At 42.1% G+C, this 19989-nt stretch overlaps 1 protein-coding gene across 4 annotated transcripts in view; it reads left to right on the top strand.

Moving 5' to 3' along the window:
• The window catches only part of ANGPT1 (angiopoietin 1), a 224729-nt gene that overhangs the window by 137851 nt on the left and 66889 nt on the right, over positions 1 to 19989 (top strand). The window lies entirely within an intron of this gene.

Genomic DNA, 19989 nt, shown 5'->3' on the forward strand with positions numbered 1-19989 from the left:
CTGATTTCAATGAAAGTTATTACATGCTCATTGCTTTTGAAACTCAAGCCATTTAAGTGCCTAAATGTAGACTCAGTAACATGATTTTAAACACCCTCTCCCATGTCACATATATCTTTGTATTTACTAACTGCTTTAGATTCATGCTCAGATGCTATATTGATTGGGACATTGGAAATATCTAGAGGAGTTTACACTTTCATATAAGCACCTCAATTTGCTATATATGTAAATCTATCTGACTTAAGAGTTTTATGAAATAAATTGTTTCTCAGAACTAAAAAGAAAGCCACAGAAGAGTTTTCGTTAACATAACAAGGTTAATATAAACATAAGTTTATTATAAAGAAATATTGGACACTAACACATACACTGATGTTTTTAAAAAACATTAGCAGCATATTGCGCCAATAATTAAGGGTATGTCTACACTAGGTCGTTAATTCGAGCTAGATAGGCAAATCAGGCAACCAGAGTTGCAAATGAAGCCAGGGATTTGCATGTTCCCGTCCAGCCGCCATTTTTAAATCCCTCTTAGTTCGAACCAACTGCCCGTGGCTACACGCGGCAGTTTAAAGTTAACTAAATCCTTAGTTCGGATTAACTGTTACACCTCATTCCACGAGGAGTAACAGTTAATCCGAACTAAGTCCTTACTTTGGATTAACTTTAAACTGACGCGTGTAGCCGCGGGCAGTTCGTTCGAACTAAGGGGGGTTTAAAAACAGCGGCCGGTCAGGAACATGCAAATAAAGCCCGGGATATTTAAATTCCAGGCTTTATTTGCAATTCCGGGTTCCTGATTTGCTTACCTAGCTCTAATTAATGAGCTAGTGTAGACATACCCTATCATGCTTATTGAAGTTCTATTACAAGCTATGCATGCTGGGAAGAACAATTGGAACTATTCTAATTTAACACAATCACTCAGGAAAAATATGTAGGGTACCCTGTAATTAGGTACTTTGCCATCTGTGTACTGTCATGCAAAAAATAAAGTGAGGATAGGGTTTTAGTGAGTGATCAATAATAGCAATTACAATAGTATTTATAAATTAATGGTATGTCCACTTCTTTTATTCTGTGCTCAGTTCTGGTTATTTGATCTCCTAAACGATACTGAAGATATGGAAATGGTACAATGAAATTTATTAGAGATGTGAAAATTTTTCTCTTCTAGGAGAAAGTATAAATATAGGGATATTTTGTTAAAAGAGGGTTGTAATAAGGTGACATGCTATAGCAATATAAAATAATGAATGGAAGAAAGAAGAGTATTTGGACCTTCCTTTCTTACCTCTTATCATAAAACCCAAAGAAAAGAGTCACTCATAAAATTAAAAGACAATACATTTTTCACTAATAAAAATAAAATTATTAACTTGTGGAACTCATTGCAACTTGATATTATTTAGACAAAGAGCTCAGTAGTCTTTAAAAATGATTAGATAGTTATATAAATAGCAAGAATACCTACACTAAACTTAGGTAGGGTGAGATTTTACAAGGGTTATAAACGCTCAGGGTATGTCTACACTACAGCGCTAATTCAAACTAACTTAGTTCGAATTAGTTAATTCGAACTAAGCTAATTCAAACTAACGGATCCAGACTAAAAAACTAGTTCGAATTAGTGTTTTGCTAATTCGAACTAGCATGTCCACATTAAGTGGACCCTGAACCGGGGTTAAGGATGGCTGGAAGCAGTGCCGGCAGGGCATCAGATAAGGACTTAGAGCGTGGAGCTGCTGCCTCAGGCTAGCTGAGGGCTGTGCTTAAAGGGACCCGACCCCCACCCCGGACAGACAGTTCTCAGGTGTTCGCCGCTTGAAAAGCAGTCCTGGCTTGGAGTGCCTTGAGTGCCCACACTGAGCACATCACAGCACTCGGCCATCAGACCGGCTGCACTTGCCGCAGGCTGCCATCTGGGGAGAGGGGGCAATTGGGGGGCTGCAGGAGAGCTTCCACCCCCAGAAGCCCGCAGAGCCAGCCCAGTCCTCCCCATCAGGGGCTCGTACCCCATTCCTCCCTCACCTCCTTCCACTTACCCTTCCCTAGCCCCCCTTCCTGATGTACAAAATAAAGAAAACGTGTGGTCAAAAATAGAATCTCCCTTAATTGAACAAAACTCAGGGAGACTGGGAAAAGGAGGTGAGAGAGGGGAAGAGAGAGGCTGGGAGAGGGGAGGGCAACTAAAATGATCAGAGGTTTGGAACAGGTCCCATATGAAGAGAGGCTAAAGAGACTGGGACTTTTCAGTTTAGAAAAGAGGAGATGGAGGGGGGATATGATAGAGGTCTATAAAAGCATGAGTGGGGTAGAGAGGGTGCATAAAGAAAAGTTATCCATTAGTTCCCATAATAGAAGGACTAGAGGACACCAAAGGAAAGGAATGGGTAGCAGGCTTCAAACTAGTAACAGAAAGTTGTTCTTCACAAAGCAAAGAGTCAACCTGTGGAACTCCTTGCTGCAGGAGGCTGTGAAGGCTAGAACTAGAACAGAGTTTAAAGAGAAGTGAGATCAATTCATGGAGGTTGGGTCCATGGAGTGGTATTAGCCAGGGGGTAGGAGTGGTGTCCCTGCCCAAAGTTTGTGGAAGGCTGGAGAGGGATGGCACGAGACAAATGGCTTGCTCACTGTCTTCGGTCCATCCCCTCCAGGGTCCCTAGGGTTGGCCGCTGTGGTCAGACAGGCTACTGGGCTAGATGGACCTTTGGTCTGACCCAGTACGGCCATTGTAAGCTCAGGGCTCAGGGTCGGGGGTCTCAGTGGACCACCTTGATTTTCATGCACACCTGCTCCTGGGTGGCCAGGCTGGCAGCTCTCCTGCCCTAGACGGCCACTTTCCTGTGCCTAGTGCGGAGGTCGTGGACGAGGTCCACGATGTCCGCACTAGACCAGGCAGGTGCCCTCCTCTTTCACTCCCGGGCAAGCTCCCAGGAGCCGCCAGCCTGGTCCCGGGAAGAGGGGGAGGGCTGGGGGGCATTGGGTGGCTGGCTCGAGCCATGCCAGGTGCAGGGTCTGCTAGCTGGGTGCTGGCAGGCTTGCACCTGGCACGGGCACCGTAGCCAGTCCGTGCCCCTTTAAGAGGTCCGGGGCCGGGAGGGGGCCAATAGAGTTTCCCTGGTGTTGGCCAGAGTGGCCACCAGGGAAAGCTGGGGAGGGCTAGCCTCCCACTAGTTCGAATTAAGTGGCTACACAGCCCTTAATTCGAACTAGTAAGTTCGAACGAGGCTTAGTCCTCGTACAATGAGGTTTACCTAGTTCGAACTAAGCGCTCCGCTAGTTCGAATTAAGTTCGAATTAGCGGAGCGCTAGTGTAGCGCCTATCAAAGTTAATTCGAACTAACGTCCGTTAGTTCGAATTAACTTTGTAGTGTAGACATACCCTCAGACTTCAGAAGAAGAGCTAACTATCCAACTTTGGGATTAGGATGAAATTTAATCAATAGGCATGCTATTCCTTTAACATGATTATAGACAGGGCACATTTTCTCCTGAATAGATCCAGCCTTCATAGACCCCAAGTTAAAGAATCCCTTTAATCTGTGAGCTCTAATAATGCAAAAGACAATTCAGCTTTCATTTTAAAAGAATAATTTCTAGTCTCTTTTCCTTCAAACAAAAGCTTTGTAAATGTGAATCTATGCACTTATTCCAGCTATAGGGCCAGTGCTGTCCACACTCCTGCTGATGGTGCTAGGACCACTGCAAATTTTCCCCCAGCCATTTGGGTCAGCAACTCTGCTTAGCAGCTAGCATAAATTCTGCACACCAGAAAGGTAAATTAATACTTTCAGATCTAGTGATTAAACAAGGCACTGAGGATTAGATTTTTGATGACATATGGGTGACCAAAGATGCAGGTAGGTGCTTAATGAGATTTTCAAAAAGGCCTAACCTCTTCAGGCTCCCATTGGCCGGAATTCCAGCTAGACCTATACTCAGCCTGCTCCTGAACCCTACCTCCCAGCCAGACCTCCACCCTAGGCCCACTTTTGCATCCAGTACCCACACCCTCTCTTGCACCCATTTTGTCATCATGGGTATGTCTACACTACCCTCCTAGTTCGAACTAGGAGGGTAATGTATGCATACCGCACTTGCTAATGAAGCCCGGGATTTGAATTTCCCGGGCTTCATTAGCATAAGCGGGGAGCCGCCATTTTTAAATCCCCGCTGCTTCGAACCCCGTGTAGCGCGGCTACACGGGGCTCGAACTAGGTAGTTCGGACTAGGGTGCCTATTCCGAACTACCGGTACTCCTCGTTTCACGAGGAGTAACGGTAGTTCGGAATAGGACCCTAGTCCGAACTACCTAGTTCGAGCCCCGTGTAGCCGCGCTACACGGGGTTCGAAGCAGCGGGGATTTAAAAATGGCGGCTCCCCGCTTATGCTAATGAAGCCCGGGAAATTCAAATCCCGGCTTCATTAGCAAGTGCGGTATGCATACATTACCCCGCTAGTTCGAGCTAGCGGGGTAGTGTAGACATACCCTTAGAGTGGTTGACTGGTGATCCACAGAAAGGTTTGGGTTGAGTAGGGTGGACCGCAGGCTGCAGGCCAAAGAGTTTGAGAACCACTGCCCTAAAAGAATAAGCTGCCTACATGTTTGGCCTTTGTCATGTCACATGGTCGATACATTTCCAATGTAGAAGTCCAGAGTTGGGAAGCAGGAACTTCAGAACATAAATATTAATTTTTTTCCGTGGGTAACAAAGCTATAGTGTTTTGCCTTTTTAAGCAGAAGGTCATTATAGTTCTTACAAGGACCACCCATTAAATATATTTTCAGTAGTGACAATGTTGCCTGATATTTTCAGTAGTGACATAATATGGCTGATTTCTTTAGTCTGATTTGAATAAGATGATGCATTTTCTGAAATGTTCCTATCATTGGTCTAGACTGTGTTTAGCTTCACCAGAAACACTAGGAAAATTTTAATTGACCAAGCACTGTGTTATTTATCCTGAGGTGTATTAGATAAGAAGATGAGCAAGGTTAAATAACATTGTGATAATAATTCTTATGGTTGGTTCACAGCAGTATTTCAACCATTACCAGGCCCAGGAGCTGAGGGAGAATTTCTGAAATTACTCAGTGTATAAAGGCAAGTGAGAGAAGTGGAGTAAAAGATCATACTGATAATCACTTTAAAACGTAGAAGTAAACTTCAGTTTCAAAATTTGGATCTAGATCTGAATTCCAAAATTCCCAAACCCTGGGATGTTCAGATCTCTGGTTTTGCTACAAGCCACTTTTAAGACAGGGGCCACCTGTTACATTTCCAATCAATTCTGAGTTTGGATTCCAAAACCACCTCAATGTTGCCAGTTTGATCAGTTATAGGGCTTTAATTTATGTTGATTTGGAAAAATATATTCCCTACTAGATTAAAAAAAAGCGTTTGCTAGGACAAATATACATAATACCGCAGGGAACCAAACACCTCCGATTTGGCCTGTATTTATTGCTAACAGAGTTGTCACATGGTGGGTATGTCTAGACTACATGCCTCTGCCTCTAAACCTCATTTCATGAGGCATAAGGGAGCGGTAGAGAAAGACGTTCCCTGTTGACCGATCTGCGTCTTGACTGACTCGCTGTGCTGACAATCAGCTGAGCTGGCACAACACGGTGGCCATTTTTATTTTAATGAAGCCGGGGATATTTAAATCCCTGCTTCATTGACTATGTCGGGTAGCCTATTTTACAGGCCTCTGTCGGCAAAGGCATGTAGTCTAGACATACCCGGTTTGTTTAAGCATCTTTTAATGCAGCAGTAGGAATCCTGGCACCAATTCACTTCTACAATAACTAATCTTTCAAAAACCAGCCTTCCCATTAAAAGAGTAGTGAGCATCCTGGAATATAAAAGAAACTTGTTAGGGGTTCAATAATTTCCAAATCCAGCCATAGACAAGAGCCAGAGGATTCCCTTTTCCTTCTATAATGCATAGAGGAGCAAAGAAAAAGAAAACCAGGGCCAAAGGCCCCAAAATCTACTGGTAACACATTGCAGAAGCCTCTACCACATATAAAGAAGGGGAGGAGTTGAAGCAGTGGTTGTACATGACGTGGTGGATTCATACATGAATTAATGCCAGAGAGGCTGTCTAGACTACAATGTTTTATCGGAAAAAGATATGTAAATTTCATTCTTCAATTTGCATACCTTTTTCCAATTGTTTTGTCAGAAGAGGCTTTTCTGAAATTTGGCCTATCTATACTGGGCCATATTTCAGAAAAAACTGCTTTTTAGGGAGAGCCCTTCTTACTCTTGGAAGGAGGAAGACTGGGCTTCCGAAAGAGCACATCTACTCTTCTGCAAAAAAAAGCGGAAGAGTAGACGTATTCCCTGGACGCGGTGGAGTTTTTCTGGGTATCCAGAGGGTATCCAGAGATATCCCAGAAAAACTCCGTAGTCTAAACGTAGCCTGAAATCAGCTTCAGTTCTCCTGAAGAAGGAGGTATTACCATTATGGAAGGGGGAAGCCAGTGGAGAAAGAGATCTAGGAAAGCATGGATGAGCTAATTTTCCTCACAGATGTTCCACTGCATTTTCTCTCCATCTCCATGTGAGGGATGTTTGACTGGATTGGCAGGGAACAGACAACTCCTTTGGTCCTCAGGACGGTGAAGTGAGGGGTAGGCTTAACTGTTTTGGAGTCTTTTCCTTCCCACCTATCCCAGAATATCATCAATTCCCTAGAGAGAGCAAGGTGGTGGTAGCACTGTAGTTTAACACTGATCAGGTTTTAAGAGTACTCTTTCACTGCTGTGGGCTTATTTGTGGGCAGGGAATATCAGGACCTAAAGTTTTAAGATTAAAAGGTGAGTGAAAATGGGATTTTTCCCCCTCCTGTTCCCAGTAGTGTTGCAAATATTTCAGAATGGCTCTAAAACAGAGAAGAAATTGGAAGTGAAGAGAAACTGGATTGTTATAAAAATTAAGGTAATCAGTTGTCCAGTCCTGCTATTATCTGCTGATGGGAATAAGTCTGGCTAGCATTGGACCATAAGTTTGATTGATTCTCTGAATTTCCATATTTGAAAATCTGCTTGGGAAAATGATATGCAGTCCAAAATAGATAGCGTGATTCATTCAGCAATCCTGATCCTATATGCATGGTCTCTTGCAACACAGAGATGTGAAGGTTCTAGGAGAAATGTCCCTAATGGACAACATTGTACAACAGATACAATGTGAAAGAGATAGAAAGCCAAACCAAGGAAGTAACTAAAGAGATCATATTGCTCCAACAGGAAATTGTGTATCAGGTCTAAAAGCTGCAGTTCTCACCCAGTCAAAAGACCCCTTTAATGTCAAACAGAGTTTTGACTGACTACTTGGTTGTAGAATTTATCCCAACAGAAAGCAATAGAAAATCCTTACCTAGCAAAAAGTAGCCTATTATTGTACTGTGCCTATAATGTTAAATTTATTTTATATACTATAAACAAATGTAAATAACACGATATGTGATGTACCTCTTTCTCTCTCTCCCACTTAAAAGGAAGTCTAAAAAACACAAAGGACTGATAGGGTTCTTTATCAGTGTGGCTATTCATTTTTCCTGTTGTTGTTTTTCCTTCATGTGTCAGACTACAGACTATCCCGCCCCTCTGTCCACCATAGTTTGTTAAAATGTTTGGTCTAAAGCTGTATGTTTCAGAGGATTAATGTAATAGGAAAGAAAGTTTGTTCACTATTGTCTGATTCTGTGACCTACTAACAAGAGAGAAATGAGGCATTAATTTCTGCTTGAATGCCAACAAGAAGTTTGTCGTAAGTCTCAAAACAATACACACATATGCTAGGAATTTACCTCCCTAGAAGTGCCTATTGAATTCATGCCTAAATTATTCAGTGAGTGGGTGAGATATTTAAGTTTCTGAAAACCACAAGTCTCCTGGGTTATGGTGCTGCTGGGGCTAGGGTCAAAGCTCCCCCCTGTGGGGCCAGTGTTCCTTGCTGTGCCCCTGGCCCCGCTACTACTGGGCCCAGAGCTCCACACTGAGCCTCCAGAACTCCCCCCTGCCATGGGCCTCCCTGCCATGCTCCTAGCCGTGCTGCCAAATGTCTCTATCCCTGGGCTCTGTGGTACTGAAACATCCATGGTCCTCTTGGACCAGGAATGTTGCCGTACCAGAGAGTATTGGTTTAGGGAGGTACAACCTGTATAACCAGTTTACAGATTATGAACCGCTAAAAGAAACATCTGTCATTGGAGGTTGTAAAGGCCAGGTTAGACAATGGCCTCTTAAGGTCTTTTCCAGTCCTACGCTTTTATGGACAGGCCTATACTAAACCAAAAACGGGCTTAAGATATACAACCCCAGCTACTAGGCTGGCCACTAGCGAGCTCCAGCCACCAAGGAGCTCAGGCCCTGGCTGTGCGGCGGGGAGGGGTGGGAGAGTCTGCAAGGCCAATGACAGGGGACCTCCCCATGTCTGGCAAATCCCCTTGTTTAGGACTGGTCAGGGTCCAAAAGTGCCAGATCAAGGAGGTTAAACCTGTACTTAAAAAAAAATCAATGCATGTGAAAGGGGCCAAAGAAAGCAACATCTGAAGCATTAATTTTTTAAAAATATACATTCCCAAAAAAGAAAACATGACTTTGCAATCTGATGTAAAAAAAAAAGTACACTTAGGTCAAAAAAGTAAAATATAAAGATCACCTTGAGAATAAATGTTAATGAGTTTTTTACATAACATTTCTAAAGTTTATAGTATTCCTAGTTGGAAAGCTGTGCAAAATATAGGCCTAAATTTCGCAATGAGAGACATTCAGGCAGACTCCTCTTCTTGTGCACAACCCCTCTGACTTGAACGAGTTCCATGAGCATAGAGGGGTCATCTGCAGGGAGTGTATTGCATGATAGCAGCCTGAGCCAGAACTCTACAGGTTCAGTTTAGTCCCCCCCCTCTTCCTCCCCCCCCCCCCCCCCAGCAGCATGATGGGCACCGATCTATGTGTGCGTATATATTTTTTCTGGTTGTCTGGTATCAGATGATGTAGGACTGCTGTTTCTTTTTTAATTTATTGTATTAGAACTTGTAAGAACTTCCTAAAGGATTCATATTAGTGCGTCTTGTTTTGTACATTTTAAATAAATAGCTTAAAGGATTATAAATAATAACTAAAAATAAAAACATTTCATAGTCTCTCAGACATAGGCAAATTTTCTTCCCAAATTATGAACTGCAGTTGAATATAATAAAGCAGAATAGTTAAGGATCATGATCCATCCAGACAGCAAGTTAGTAATGAAATATAGCGGCTAAAATGTACAGTGTGTAGTATTTCTGTCAGGGACTCACTTGACAAGCCAGGATTCAGCTACTGTCTCTGTGCTAACTTGCGTATGGTGACAGCTAGTGGTCAATATTTATTAGTGTTGAAGCAGCAATAGTTTAATAGTTTTATGTTTTCTTCATTTCAGTTAACTGCTAATTCTGAAATCAATTACCCGTCCACTATCAAAGGAACATATAAACTGCTATCTAATCTCTCTCAGATCTGCCTTGTGAAAACGGTATTATTCACGCATGCTGAAGACATTACATGGAATATTAACATACATGAAACACATAACAACATTGCCAGTGTTGCCCATTGCCTTGCTAATGAAGCATTTCTTTGTGTAAGTAGTTCAGTTCATGATTCATGGCTCAGTCAGAACAATTATTTGAACATTAGGGTGCCTGTGTGGAACATGTACAAATCAATAAAAGAAACATGGACAGTGAAGATACTAAACAAAGCCTGCAGCTTACTCTCTATCCTTCAGTTCTCAGTGAATGAGTAGCTGGTTACTCACAAATTTGCTGTCTCGAGCATAAACTTACAGAATTATATTGCAGCTGGATAATTAAGTGTCTTTATCTCTTTATAAATGGGCCATAAGGCATTCTCTTTAAACTTTAATGAGGACCACTTCATGATATTTCTAGGTGATCTCTTTCAAATGCACTGTGAATTGAAGTATTATTGTTTTCAGTAGGCACCGAGGCTAAATGTATTGGAAAACACACTTAATAACTGTTGATAATTTGTTAGGTAGTAAAGAATTATGGTCCAAAGAGGGTGAAAGCTGAGTGTGTTAAAATAGTTTTATAAGACCAAGTCAATTTGTGTAAAGAAAGAAGGGGCATTTTATTATATATGGCTTAGTTGATAAGTAGTTGGACAGCTGAGTGTTCTTTTTATGGCTTTGTTTGTTTTTCTCACTTCAGACTGGTGGGGGGGAAATAACAAATGTGATTTTCTTTTCAGAGGCTAAAAATTTTTTTATAAATGTTCATTTCAAGAAAGTAATCAGTGGAACCAGACTTTCTTTCTTTCTTTCTTTCTTTCTTTCTTTCTTTCTTTCTTTCTTTCTTTCTTTCTTTCTTTCTTTCTTTCTTTCTTTCTTTCTTTCTTTCTTTCTTTCTTTCTTTCTTTCTCAAATGAATGTGCATCTCAAATTCTGAGAAATAAAGGACATGCACAACTCCAAAAACATGCACAACTCCAAGAACATCCAAATCTTAGCTGGAGGAAATCAACAAAGCTCTTTTGACTTCAATGCACTGTGTCCATTTCTACACAATGCTTATTTCAAAATGAATCAAAACATCCTTTATTCCTCATGGAATGAGGTTTACAAGGATGTTGGAATAGTGAGTCTTATATTTCAAAATAACGGGCATGCTCAAAAGACACAGAATAGTTATTTTGCGATACCTCTGGTATCCCAAAATAGTGCTGCAGTGTAGACATAGTCATACAGACCAAAAAGTAGGACCCTGCTCAAAAGAGCTTGCAATATAAATGTCAAACAAGAGAGAACTGATGCAGCTTTAATTGACACTTTTTGCTTTATGGGATTGTCAGTTGCATTCTTCTGTGTTTCCACATTGCAGAGATGTTTTTCTCTTGAGAGTTCAAGTCAGTTGGAATGACCTCTCCGTTCCACATCCCAACCTGTGTTCAAGTGTGATAGCTGTAGCAGTTTGTACTGTAGTTAAAGGTGCTATACATTCACAAACATTTCCCAGGTTTTCCATTTCTGCCTAGCAGGTTACACAGATTTAGCAGTAAGAACAATATTGTCAGAAACAGATAGTAATATGGGTTGTTCCTTTGAGTTTAGAAGGTGCTTTGGTGGCATGTTACTGCCCACTTTTAACCCACTCACCTAGGCTACGTCTATACTGTAGTCTTCTTCCGCAAAAGCTTATTCAAAGGAAGAATGGCTCTTGTACAAGAGGGTGCTTTTGCGTAAAAAGGAGCCATGTACACAGCTCCTTTTTGCGTAAAAGCCTCTTGCGCAAAAGCGGCTGCTAATTAATTATTCAAATGAATTGTGGTGATATTCCACTTCACGCTTCATTTGCATAAGCTTTTGAGGAAGAAGACTACAGTGTAGACGTAGCCCTAGTGTGGTTCACTGTCACATGTAGTTGTGCTTAGACCACTTACAGCAAGAGATAAGACCAAGGGCATTCTACAGCCTAAGCTGAGAACTGGCTTTATAACTGAAGCTGAGAAACTCTTATACTAAGCTCCAGAGGTCCCAGATCCAAAGCCATCTGGTGGTGGTTACACATTGAGGATAACTTCTTCATTATTATGCTGTCCCAAGTGACAGCTGAAATATACAAGAGCAGGCTATTGGTATAACACACTAGGCATCTGTCTGTGGATCACAAGTTATTCTATTGTCACAACCTTGGAGCCATGGGGATAAAGGAGTGTTCCAATACCATTGCAAGGCAGGGTTGAGATTTGGGGATTAATGGGATGGTGTGGAGTCTATAGGATGGGAGGGTATGTCTACACTACCCCGCTAGTTCAAACTAGCGAGGTAATGTAGGCATACCACACTTGCAAATGAAGCCCGGGATTTGAATTTCCCGGGCTTCATTTGCATAAGCGGGGAGCCGCCATTTTTAAAACCCCGCTGGTTCGAACCCCGTGCAGCGCGGCTACACGGGGCTCAAACTAGGTAGTTCGGACTAAGCATCCTATTCCGAACTACCGGTACACCTCGTAGGAAGCCTAGTCCGAACTACCTAGTTCGAGCCCCGTGTAGCCGCGCTGCACGGGGTTCGAACCAGCGGGGTTTTAAAAATGGCGGCTCCCTGCTTATGCAAATGAAGCCCGGGAAATTCAAATCCCGGGCTTCATTTGCAAGTGCGGTATGCCTACATTACCCTCCTAGTTCGAACTAGGAGGGTAGTTTAGACATACCCGGATAGAGATGGGTTGGAGTGAAATGGGAGGGAAGGAGGAGAACCACTGGGATAGAGGAGGACTGGACTGAGGTGGGGAGATTGAGATGGAGGGGAGTCCCAGTGGCAGAGCAAAGCAGGGATGGGTCAGGGTGGGGTTATGGAAATGGAGCCCTGGGGATAGGGCAAGGCTAGGGTGAGTGGATGAGGATGGCAGAAACCCCTGGGATAGGGCAGGACAGAGTCAGGATGGGGGTATGGAGGGATCCCTATAGATAGGAGAAAATTGGGGGATAGGGATGGAGAGAAGCCTCAGGGAAGGGCAAGACTGGATCTGGGTGGGGGAATGAGGATATATGAGATCTTGGGGGCTGAGCAGGGCTGGGTCAGGATGGAAGCAAGGTGGTGTGGATGCAAGGAAGCCCTGTGGCAGAGCCCCAGGATTAGGACAGGGCTGAGTTTGGGGGGCAATGGAGATGGAAAAGAACAATGGTGCAGGGTTGCAATGGGTGGGTAGGAACTGAGGGGAGCCCCAGGATACTGCAACAGGGCTTTGATGCAGAGGTGCATGAGGTGGCCTCTGGAGTACTGTTAAGGGTGCTTCAGCCAAAGAAGAGAGTGCAGCAGGAAATAGAGCAGCCCCAGCTAAGCTGGAGTTCTAAAGACAGACAACTGGCACCTTCCTTGGAGCACACACACTTTCCCACGCAGGTGAGCCCATAGGCCTCTGCTATAGACCATGGCCCTGTTTGTAGACCTTCTGTCTTCCACTGCAGGTAGGGATGGATCTACAGGCAACCCTCTCCTCAGATTTTTGGAAGCACTAGAGCTAAAGAGAGAGATTTCTAACCCAGAGACTTCTTCTGCCCACAGTGTTTTTATGGGCATCTGCTTACATACAGCAGGCAGAATTTGGCCCATTCATATTTCCTGGACGTGTAATGAATAAGATCTTCTCTTTTTTGGTCTGTCACTTTCATGACGCTCATTTAGGAATCTCCATTTACTATGGATTCCTTTTAGTACATGAAAAGGAGATTAAGTACCAGCATATGGGATATTATTAAGAGTTATGAAAATATAAAGAGTAATTGCAGAAATCTCCACATTTCTGTTCATTTAAATCACCATTGTCCAAAAACCATATAACTTCATCCATCTGTCATTTACTGGCACTGTTATATGAAGACATAATTAGTACCTATGGGAATAAGTCATTTAGTCATTGTGGAATTTATGAACATGTCAGTTCGCATTTTTGGTACTATGGGAAGCCTAAATGTGACTCCTTAAATACAGGCAACATAATCAAATGCATTTGCCTTTAAGCACTATTGAACATAAGGGTGTAATTAAGGGATATCCATTTTAGGTTGCTACAGTAATAGACACACATATTTCCTATTCTCAAAGCCTAACTAGAAATGTCAGTAAACATTGTAATATATTAATTTTAAGATAATTATTTTTCCCATAGTGATGAGATCAGTTCATGTTGATCAAATTAGAAAAGGGCAAGTACGTTTCTAAAATGTTTTTTGTTCATAGCACCAAATATGTCAAAATTTATTTTGCTTAACACAAACTTTTGCCAGCAACCTCAGCTACATAAAATATTGGTATGGTCATGTATTTAAAAATATCTGAATTAACTTTAGAAATTGTTCAAATCGGTTAAGATCTTTTACACATGATGTCTGTAGCCTATATATGGGTATGTCTACACTACCCCGCTAGTTCGAACTAGCGGGGTAATGTAGGCATACCGCACTTGCAAATGAAGCCCGGGATTTGAATTTCCCGGGCTTCATTTGCATAAGCAGGAGCCGCCATTTTTAAAACCCCGCTGGTTCGAACCCCGTGCAGCGCGGCTACCCGGGGCTCGAACTAGGTAGTTCAAACTAGGCTTCCTATTCCGAACTACCTAGTTCGAGCCCCGTGTAGCCGCGCTGCACGGGGTTCGAACCAGCAGGGTTTTAAAAATGGCGGCTCCCCGCTTATGCAAATGAAGCCCGGGAAATTCAAATCCCGGGCTTCATTTTCAAGTGCGGTATGCCTACATTACCCCGCTAGTTCGAACTAGCGGGGTAGCGTAGACATACCCTATGACAGTTATTAGCAAATTTCTCCAACAGCAGAGAGGGCACAACAGATGGGAAGGACTCTGAGTTATTTTTCCAGGTTTCTGGCTGGTGAGTCCTGCCCACTTGCAGACGATCTACTGAACGTTATATTTGGAGCGAGTATAGAATTTCCCCCTAATCAGATTGGCTGAGACCCTGTTTTCCTCCCCTTCTTCTGCAGTATTGAGCATGGATCACTTGCTGGTTTGAAATAAAGTAATTGGTGGATTTTTTGTAACTTGTTGACTTCAGCTCAAAATCTGTGGCTCTCAGTAACTCAACCAGATATTATGGCCTGTTATAGAAGTGGCTAGGTGGACTTCTTCAGCCTGTGATATAAGTCTATGAGAAATAATCATTCCCATTGGGTTCTATTTATCATTGTGCTTTTTAAAAAATTGTTTACATACCAAACAATATGCAAGTCAAAATTTTATTCAGGAATTTCAACTGTTGCATAAAAATAAGAGAGGTAGCCGTGTTAGTCTGTAGCTGAAAAAACGTTAAAAAAACCCAATGAATTGTAATGTTCAGCAGCAAATGCACTGTAAGGCACTGTAGAATGTGGAAAAACTTTTTAAACATCATGAATTTCAAACATGAATAAAATGGTAAGAATTCCCCATTAGCTTCCTGGAAAAGAACAGCAGCAATAAAGTTCACAGGGATTAATCTTCTGATAACTTGAGGGTTTACTCTTTATAGTTCCTTGGAATATAATGAAAACATAGTCCGATGTCTGTGAATCAAAGTTATCATTAGAATGCATAATTAATTCTCCAACATTCATGGTTTTATCATCTAAAAATGTGTACCAGTTATTATTAAGAGATTCCCTCGTACCTTTAAGGTAAGTACCTTATGATAGGGTTGGTGTGTAATCCCAATGCCACATTGGGAGCTCCAGGAGCTACTGTGATCCCCAGAGTAAAGAGGGACTAAAACTGCTGTGACAGCCTTTGATTGGGTTCAACATCCACTGGGGTAATTATGCTGATTGGTGAAGACATGAGGGAAGTAGAGTGCATAGCCAAGGTTCTGCTACTGCCCAGTTAGCTTTCCAGAAACTAGCAATGACAGTGATACCAGCCCTTTGATCTCTTCCACTCCCCAAACACAGGGAATAACATTATGCCCAGCCATTGTATCTCAAAAATCAGTGACTGTGCCTGCGTGCCCATGCGTCAGCTAGTTCTTTTCATAGATGAAACTTCAGCTGGCTCCTATCTGAGATTAAAACCCAACCTAAAGAATCACAAACATTTGGAGCTCTCTTTTCTAAGGAAACCTATTGCTTTTAGTTTCTTTGGATGCTTACCCACCTCTGACAGATGAACCATATGTGCCTTTCACTAAATATACAATCTGAATGTTCCCCCGAGGTTCTCTGGTGATTGAAATATCAAGTGCTTTATTGGGTGGGCTGATTTCATTTCCTTTGCTGTAAAAAAATCATTTTATTATTGGCTATTGTGACACCAAGTTCAGGTTCCATAGTTATGACATCCAAGGATATTAACAGTGCTATTTCTGTGTAACTTTTACTGCTTCCTCTAAATAAAAACCCTGTAGATATATACAGTATCTGAATAAAGCAAGATTGCTTATGCTATGACATGATGCTTTATAGGATAGCACATTGACCATGTAACTATATATGATCTCCTGCTGTCTTGTTCAAAAAAGATATTTAAATCTCAGTCCAGCTAAAAAGAGCTTAAAAAGTCACTGATGTCCCCTAAAAACAATTGCCTAGCATTCAGTTGAGAAATAACCAAATTAGTTTTTGATTTTAGTGACACTGATGTAAATCTACAGTAATTCCAGTGACTTCAAAATATGCTTCTGGTTGTGTTTATGGGAGGAAAGGCAGGTCAGACGACCTCCATGTGTGAATTATATAGCTATACACGTAGGCTACGTCTACACTGGCCCCTTTTCCGGAAGGGGCATGTTAATTTCAGCCATCGTAGTAGGGAAATGCGCGGGGGATTTAAATATCCCCCGCGGCATTTAAATAAAAATGTCCGCCGCTTCAAAGTAGGAATAAGACCCTCCAGAAAAGGGCGCTTTTTCCGGAGGATCGGGGCCAGTGTAGACGCTCTTTTCTGGCTTTTCTAAAAGCCGGAAAAAAGCGGCGGACATTTTTATTTAAATGCCGCGGGGGATATTTAAATCCCCCGCGCATTTCCCTACTACGATGGCTGAAATTAACATGCCCCTTCCGGAAAAGGGGCCAGTGTAGACGTAGCCTGAGGGTATGTCTAGACTGCATCCCTCTGTCAGCAGAGGGATGCAGATTAGGCAGGTCAACATTGCAAATGAGGCAGGGATTTAAATATCCTGTGCCTAATTTGCATAAAATGGCCACCACATTTTGCTGACTCAGCACTTTGTCAGCAAAAAGCGGCAGTCTAAAGCTTTTTTCAACAGATCCCTTATGCCTCCTCCCCCTCTATACTGCTGCTTTTTGCTGACAAAGTGCTGAGTCGGCAAAATGTGGCAGCCATTTTTATGCAAATTAGGCATGGGATATTTAAATCCCTGCCTCATTTGCAATGTCAACCTGCCTAATCTCCATCCCTCTGCTGACAGAGGGGTGCAGTCTAGACATACTCTGAAAGGTAGCCATTTCAGAAAGGAAGCAGTGATTCTGACTCAGCGATGAAAGTTAACTTCAGTAATTTGAAAAACTCAGGGTAACAAGGTGGATCTGATCCAAAGTCCACTGAAGGTACATCTATACAGCAGCATTATTTTGGAGTAACTGACATCATTCTGAAATAACATAGTGCACATCTACACTACAAGCCTTTATTTCAAAATAATGTTGAGCTGAAGGACTTCTTACTGCAATCATAGTAACCCTCATCTCATGAGGCGTAAGAGAAGTCAAAGGAAGGGTGTTCTTCCTACAACTTCCTGCTGTGTAGACAGTGCCAAAAGCTGAATTAAGCTATTTCAATTTAAGCTACACAATTGATGTGGCTGAACTTGTATAGCTTAATTCGACATGAGCCTTGCTGTGTAGACTTACCCTGAGAGGTTTTCCTTTGACTTAGTGGCATTTGGCTCCAATCCCAAGTAATTACTCAAATTGGAATTTGGCCATTGAAGCTAATCTCTCTCTACTTACAAAAAAGAACACTCATTTGTTAGTGAACACAAAGTGTCAGGGCTCAGTTTTAAATCTCATCTTTAAAATGGCACCTGTAAGAGTGTGTTGTTCTTAACACCATGCTGTGCTTCTAATTGAGTATTAACTCAAAGGGAAGAGTCACCTACTGAGTCACTAGCATAACTTTTCTTTTCCTAATAGAGTCAAGCCTCCAAGAAGTTTCTTTTCCAGCTAGAGTCCACATATGGATGCAAGCCAGGAGTTACTATTAGCAATGCTATGGAAAAAGAGGAAATAGATGATACATAAATTAACTCAAAGGATAAAGAAATCCACCTTTTTTGTTGTAAAATTCCAATTTTAAAAGAAAAAAGCAGAGCAAATTAAATCTGTTTTATTCAAAGCAAAATGCAGATTCTCTGCTAGTAGGATAGCTTTGTGAAGTTCAGTATACATTCTCTACATGGGGAGGAAGAATGGGTTTAGGATTAAAGCAACTGATTTCTGCCTCTGCCAAGGACTTCCTGTGTGATTCTGGCCAAGTCATTTAACAGCCCTAGCTTTCTGTTTCTTCATCTGTGAAATGGGATTAATAATAGCTACAGTCTAACTCATAGGAATTTTTGATGCTAGAATTATTGCCCATAAGTTTCATATAAATGCTCAAATGGAAGGTGGCATATATAGGTGCAAAGTGTTAGTGTCATTATATATTTAACATATAGATTTCAACCTGCAAATCTTGTTGTGATGTGCAACAGGCAGTGCAATGTTGTTTCTCTTTAATGGAAGTGAAGGTACACTACTGTACAGGCAGTCCCCGGGTTACATACAAGATAGGGACTGTAGGTTTGTTCTTAAGTTGAATCTGTATGTAAGTCGGAACTGGCGTCCAGATTCAGCCGCTGCTGAAACTGACCAGCGGCTGACTACAGGAAGCCTGAGGCAGAGTTGCTCTGCCCCGGGCTTCCTGGAATCAGCCTCTGATCAGTTTCAACAGGCTGAATCTGGACGCCAGTTCCATACAGATTCAACTTAAGAACCCCAGGCGTCCCCAAGTCAGCTGCTTCTGAAACTGATCAGCGGCTGATTCCAGGAAGCCCGGGGCAAAGCAACTCTGCCTCGGGCTTCCTGTAGTCAGCACTGGTCAGTTTCAGCAGCGGCTGACTTGGGGACGCCTGGGGCAGAGCAGCTGGGATCAGCTCCAGCAGACCAGGGAGACACGGAGCAAACCCCGTTCGTAACTGCGGATCCGACATAAGTAACTCGGGGATTGCCTGTATTGTAGGTATATGGTGGTGTCTTTATTCAGAGTAAGTTGCTAGGCCCTTTTGCACTCACTCTTTACTTTCCTATGCCTGAAGTGAGAAAGAAGTAGATTGCAGACAGACAATTGGCACGACTAAAGAAAACTTCAATGCAATGCCATACATATGTATTTATATAGTCCTCTGCAGGGCTTAATATTGCAAAGTGCTGAGCTCTTTGGCCTGGATCCTGCAAAGTACTTAAGCATATGTTTAACTTGATGCATATGATTAGTCTCATAGATTTCAATGGGACTATTCGTGTCCTGGATTGGGTCCATATTGCAGGATCAAACTCCCTGTTGTTTGCAGAACTACAGGTCCCCCTCTTAGGTCTTACTCCTTCTGCTAGTCAAGAGTTACTTCATGATCAATTTAGCAGTACACTCATTGCTACAGGATTGGGTTTGCCAGAGCACTCTGGCTGTGTCTACACTACAAAGAAAAGTCAGAAAAAGACACACAAATTGCAGTTTGCAATTTGCGTATCTTTTTCTGCTTTTCTTTTGGAAGAGGCTTTTCCGAAATGTGGTGCATCTACCTGGTGCCAAATTTCAGAAACACCTCCTCGTTTAGCATATCCCTTCTTCCTCGAACAACGAGGTCTACAGGGATGGTGAAAGAATGCATCCGCTTTGCCAAAATTTTTTGGGGAAAAGTGAATGTGTTCCTTGGACACTGCATAGCTTTTCTGGAATACCTTTGGTATCCCGGAAAAGAGCTGCAGTATAGATATAGCCTCATTTAGCCTTAGTCTCACACTCATGCAGAGTACTTCATATCCTATGCTGTACAAGATCAAATGCTAAGCTATCTCTGGAATACTATTTCTTTTGCTTTTTGTGTAGAAATGTCACAAAATGAAATAAACCCAGAAATTAAAACCCACCATTAAAACTATTTATTAAGGGAGCACCAATTGTTTACAAGTTACCTTTAATAGTAACTATAGGTGGGAATTTTTTTATTTTTTCACTATTGTTTTCTATTGCTGTCTTTGCTATCTAAGAAGTAATATGGTCAAAGGTTCTATTACTGGCTTTGCAAATGATGACTGATTCCACAGCACTAAGACATCTCTTTGCTTTTAGATCCTGAAAGATATTTAGGTATTTAACTCGCATTGCACTCAATGGGCATTTTCTCTAAACACATTTGAGCATTTGGGCCTTTTGCCTCTTCACCTCAGTACTCCTATCATTAGAATAGGGATAATACA

This window comes from Pelodiscus sinensis, chromosome 2 (assembly GCF_052426305.1).
Source record: "Pelodiscus sinensis isolate ZL-2025 chromosome 2, ASM5242630v1, whole genome shotgun sequence".
Lineage (NCBI taxonomy): Eukaryota > Metazoa > Chordata > Testudines > Trionychidae > Pelodiscus > Pelodiscus sinensis.